The sequence below is a fragment of the Equus asinus genome, chromosome 3 (genome assembly GCF_041296235.1).
Source record: "Equus asinus isolate D_3611 breed Donkey chromosome 3, EquAss-T2T_v2, whole genome shotgun sequence".
NCBI classification, from domain to species: domain Eukaryota; kingdom Metazoa; phylum Chordata; class Mammalia; order Perissodactyla; family Equidae; genus Equus; species Equus asinus.
The window spans coordinates 51,601,114-51,607,438 of NC_091792.1; positions in this window are offsets into that span (position 1 = coordinate 51,601,114).

The following is a 6,325-nucleotide window of genomic DNA, read 5'->3' on the forward strand; positions in this document are numbered from 1 at the left end:
ATCATTTGCAATTTACATATATAGTCATTTGCAATTATAAACACATGTAATCTTGTTTTTGAGATGACAAACTTGAACATAATTCAAGCGATTTGAGTCTCTTATAAACCTTATCTCCTCCACAGTAATTCTACATGCTTCTGTTACCACAATGCTGTAGAGAATGAGAGCTATGTAGATACTAAGAAAGCACCTACTCACGGAGGCTGCCCCTAGCAGTTTAGATGCATAAAGTATTTGTGAAATCAGATTTCACCACTTTAGGATCTTACTAATTGCCGAATCTCTAGAGCCTTGAATATTCTAAGTGTTAATAAAATCTCTATTGAAACATAAAGAATGAGAAATTGCCCCAAGAATAGACCCCCTCTAGATGTAAACATAAATTTTATATACATTACTTCTTTTTAAATAAGTGCTTTCTAGGCTGAATTCTAGTAATTTGTTCCATTAAAAAATCTGAACATAATTAGTTTGAACCATTTCCTGCTACACAATTTTATGTATCCTGTTTTAGTTGTAGCTGTTTCTACAACACTAATGGAAGGGGCTTTGCTTTGGTATAGCATCCTGCGCATCATATTCTAAGACCTTTTTTCCCTGGAACCTTAGGAAAAATGGAACGTACATGGTGATGCAGTGCTGTCTGTAATTCGAATCATGCCATAGAATGATATGTTAAGTGCTCTTTCAACAACAAATAATGGAATATCATTTCTAAATAAGCTAAATATAATTAGGTTCTAATAATATTATAGAATGTATTTTCAAAGTATCTTATTTTTAAACCCAGAGAATGTCATGTAAAACCTTGAAAGTAGTTATTCATACATAAAGCAAGAATGAAAAATATACATGTTTTTTAACCAAGTGGAATTTAATCATTCAGTCACAACTTGTGTTAAAAATAAAGAATGGTCCAGGAGATGTCTTAAAGTTTTAAATTGGTTCTTCCTATTTTAAATCTGAATTCAACATAAAAGTTATATCCTAGGACATGATGTAAACACAGTTCTGTACATAGGGCTATTACAAAGCAATGCTGACACCTACAGAGAATCTGTGCAAATATCCAAGTTTAATTGGTATATATGTCATTGATTGGTATCAATATTTTAAATTCCAACTATCTAGATATGTAAAAAAAAAAAAAGACAACTTAAGTTTGATGTGGTGTATTTAAAAAAGGATATTTCGCTTATAATAAAAAGGCTCTTTTTGGTCCTTTCAATAAACTTCATTGTTGGGTGTCAAATCAAAATGATTTGATTATTTTAATAGTCAGGGGTGAAGCCTATTTTACCAGCCCAGTTGCTGTGGACCTATCTGCTGATGTCAACTGATGACATGTGAAAGATTCTTTCAATGAAAAACAAACAAACATGTTTATTCTTTTTCCTCCTCTGTTTGTGTAGTGTTTCTAGTGAGGAAGGTGAGCTATCTTCCCCTTTCTGGGAGAGCTGAGTGTTCGCAAATATATTACTGGAGGCCAGGGAGAAGCATAGACTGCCCTCGTCCTTTTTCTGTTGGCTCTTCAACTCCATGTTGTAGAAGAACTATTCCTCCCAAATTAAAGTGTGATGTGAACTTAGTCCAGTGAACATTTTTTATGTAAGAAAAACTCACTACCCTCTTTAATGAGCATAAGCCAAAAGAAGGCAAAAACTACATCCTTTGTTAAACCAATATCTAAGTGCCTAGTTGTCACAAGAAGAAATCAGGCTTCTACAGTCACGAACAATCAGAGTCCACTGATTCTAATTTAAAGCTCTATACCCTACCAGTTATTCCAATAGAAAACATCCCTTTTATTTGCAATAAATAATACCTAAGCATAACTTTAATAATGAAAGTTCAGTAGCTTTATGAAGAAAAAGTGCAAAATTTTATTGAGAGATAAAACAGACATAAATGGATATAAGAAACATGGTCCTGACTAAAAACATGGGTTAGTATAGGGATGTCAATTATCTCCTAATTCATTTGTACATTTTATATGATTTTTAAAAGTCCAAAAAAAATCTTCATTGGAGTTTTATTTGCTTAAGCTTTTTAGAAGTTGTATAAATCACTGTTTTCCAGAGAAATGGAACCAATAGGCCCACCCACCCTGGGGAGGGCAATCTGCTTTACTCAGTGTACCAATTCAAATGTTAATCTTGTTCAGAAACATCCTCATGGACACATGCAGAATAATGTTCAACCAAATACCAGGGCACCCTGTGGCCCAGTCAGTGAAATTACCCATCACAGCGGTTCACAAGCAAAATTAGCTGAGAGCATTTTGACCAGGAGGACTAAAAGAGAACTATATTAGCAAATAATTATATGCCAAATAAAATGTATATTCCATAATATATACTGTATGACATATTAAGTGTATATAATATAAAGCCAAAACAATTAGAACAATGTAGATCTAGCACTATATAGGCAAACACTTTAAAAGAATAAAATCTATTGTTTATAAGTACACCAGTATCACAAACTATTGTGAAAGGAAGAATTAGTCAATAAAATGGTGTTGGGAAAATCGATTTTCAAGTTTATTAAACCAGGAAAAATATACATAAAGAATACAGAAAGTAGAGGCCAGCCCGGTGGTGTAGTGGTTAAGTTCACATGCTCCACTTTAGCAGCCTGGGGTTCACAGGTTCAGATTCCAGTCGTAGACCTATACACCCGCTCATCAAACCATGCTGTGGTAGCATCCTACATATAAAATAGAGGAATATTGACACAGATGTTAGCTCAGGGACAATCTTCCTCAAGCAATAAGAGAAAGACTAGTAACAGATGCTAGCTCAGGGACAATCTTCTTCACCAAAAACAAAACAAAACAAAACAAAACTCCAGAAAGTAAATTGCATCTATCATCTGATCTTTAGATATGAGTGAAGAGACCAAAAATGAAAATGAAATCACAAAGTAAAGAGTGATTGAATTAAGACCATAAAACGTAGAAATTTCTGTGTTTCACAAATATGTCACATAAATTAAGAAGAAAATGACTGTTGGGGAGGAAAAATTTCTTCTCTACCCTTATAGGTTCTTTGGCTGGTCTAATAATCAAATCGACATCCGAGAGATTAACAGGAGAAAAATTAATTTAATTACGTATGTATGGGGGCCGCACAAAAACAATGAGACCCAAGGATAAGTCGGGCAGGTGAGGCTTACGTGCCATTTTGTGCTAAGGCATGGGATAAGGGCCTGGGGCTTCAAAGAGGAGGAGGGTAATTCACAGGAGTATAAGAAGGGCAAACTTCAATAATTAGATCAATTAGATGTTTTCCCTGCCCTACAGATAGGTCATTCAGATAAAAAGTTATCTCTGGTAATAACTCTCTTTCCGGACAAAGCCTCCTATCTAAATTCTTTTAGGTAGTTAAAAGTTTTTCTTGAGTCTTCTGGGTCTCTTGATTGCCTTCAGCTCAAAATAATTCACATGCCAAAGTGGTATACTGTGGGGTCATATATTGTGCTCCCCCTCATGACAAACTTGGGAAAAATATTTACAGTGATTATGAAAAAAAATCCACAAAAAAACTCCAAGAAAGTCCAGTTGAAAACTAGGAAAGGATTAGAAAAAGTCATTCCCAGAAAAACTAATATAAATGTTTAATAAGTGTGAGAAAAAAATGTTCAACATCACTAGTATTTAATACCAGTTAAATTTTAGTTAATTCAATAATACTTTTTTGCACATTAAAACTGTCAAATATTAAAAGAGATTCTATTCACTATTGGGTAGGTATGTGGTGAGAATACACACTCTCATATATTGCTGATAGAATATAAACATGGAAAAACCTTCTGAAAAGATAATATGTAATATGAGCTTAAATAATGATCATACTTTTCAACATTAATTTCACTACTTGATTTTTTTTCATATTGAATTAGGCTAAGGAATAAATTCTAAGGAAATAATAAGAAAAATAGTTTAAGGAAGAATGTTCATTGAAGCACCATGAAATTGAGGATAAGTCTAAATGTCCAACAATTGTGAAACAATGAAAGTAATTCTGCTGCTTCCATAAGGTAGAATATTATGTAGCTATTAAGAAAATATTTTCAAAGGAATTTTAATATGTAAGACAGAAAATTCATTGAGATGAGAAATATGGCTGCTGTGTGGGATAGAATCAGGGTGGGGAAGACCTGTTTGGGTTTAGGAACTTGATTTGAACATGCCAACTTTGAGATGTATAAGAAGTATCCTGATAGAGATTGGCAATGGGATATATGAGTCTTGAGCACAACAGAGATATAAATTTGGGAGTTTACCCATCTTCCTGACTTTATATTTCTGTTTGTGGCATCTCTGCTCATTCGAGGTACAACTCTTTGTGTCAAGATTGACTCTTCTTTTTCTTTTATTGTCCCTCTCAACTGGAAAATAAAATTAATCTGGTTTATCAAATTCTAGGAATTACCCTTTATAGTAATTGATTTACTTAATGGAGTGCTTAATACTCTATTCAATGGACTGACATTCCCATTGTCATCACTGTGACATGAACTGTGGCAATATATTCTTCCACACCCTCCACTTTTGAATGATTCCTGAAAACTACACCAGATTAATCTTCCCAAACCATCAACTGTATTATTAATCTCTCAAAATCTTGAATCACTCCTCATTGCCTATAACGTGAACAATTGCACAACCTGTACTATGTTTCTTGTCTGGTTCCTTTCCTCTTCTTTCCAATAGGTAACTTATATTCCAGGCAACTCATATCATTAGCTTTAGCAAACATTCACCATGTAGTCACAAGAGCAACCTTGGCTTATTTGTTCCCATGAGCTGTAACCCCTTCCCCTCTTCTATAACTGCAAATCCTATTCATATCTTAAGAATCACATAAAATGTCTTATCTTATATGGTGTCTTTTCCCAATATCCACAGACAAAATGTTTCCTCACATTGCACTTTTCATGTTCCTATTTTTATCTTTTAGATTACATTTATCCTACATCAGCCTATATTTTGCTCATTTGTTAAATGTTTTACTTTATCTCCTAATTGTAAGTTATTTTTAGCAAAGTTGGAGACTTTTAAACATCCTTATCTTTAGCAGATCTGTCAGGCCAAAAACAAAACAAAATGCAACAACAATAACAACCACAGAAAAATAAAAAGCAAAAGTAGTGACAGTTTCACTAATAAAAATAAAGATGTTAACATATACAAATTAAGTTTCTTATGCTACAGCAGAGAAAACCTGTTTCTTTCTCATGCCTATGGAGCTTTTGCAAAAACTGGTTATATTTTGGCCACAAAAAATTTTTTTAATAATTCTAAACAGCAAAAAATGTGCAAGACTACCTTCTTTGATCACAACATAAACAATAAAAAGAAATAAGCATTAATAATAAATTGATAAAAAAAGAAAACAAAAATTCAAGTACTTTGAAATTTAAAAAATAAATCTTCTAAGTAATTTTTGAGTGAAATACTATAAAAGTAGAATAAAACTATGTACTGTGAAAAATCATCACAATAAGAAAAATAAATTTCAAACCTATGAGACATTGCCTGAGATTTTTATCAAAAAATACTTCACATGGCAGATATAGTGACTTAGTTTGCTCAACATCCATTTTGGCTTCCAACTGGGGGCCTTTCTGAATGGAAGAACTAGAAAGCTAAAACCTACTTTTTTAATGCTTTTTGGTGAAGAATATTGGCCCTGAGCTAACATCTGTTGCCAGTCTTCCTCCTCTGTTTTCCTCCCCAAAGCCCCAGTACATAGGTGTATACCCTAGTTGTAAATCCTTCTAGTTCTTCTATGTTGGACGGTCCACAGCATGGCCTGATGAGTAGTGTGTAGGTCCGAGCCCAGGATCAGAACTGGTGAACCCCGGGCTGCTGAAGCTGAGCACATGAACTTAACCACGGCCCCATCAGGCCGGCCCCATAAAACCTACTTTTACACGACTTCCAGGCAACTAAATTTTTGGATGTGAAATTGGTTCTTCTAAGAGATACACTCTTGAGAGTTCTAGAACAGCACTGTCCAACAGAAATTTAATGTGAGCCATATATGCAATATTAAATCTTCTAGTAGCCACATTACAAAAAGTGAAAAGAAACCAGATGAAATTAATTTTTAATAATGAATTTATTTTACCCAATATATTCAAAATATAATCATTTCAACACGTAATCAATGTTAAAAAAATTGAGATATTTTGCATTCTTTTTTCCCATCTAGTCCTTGAAAACTGGTGTGTATTTTAAACTTAGAGTACATCTCCATTTTGACTAACTACATTTCAAATGCTCAATAGCCACATGGGGCTAATGGTGACTATG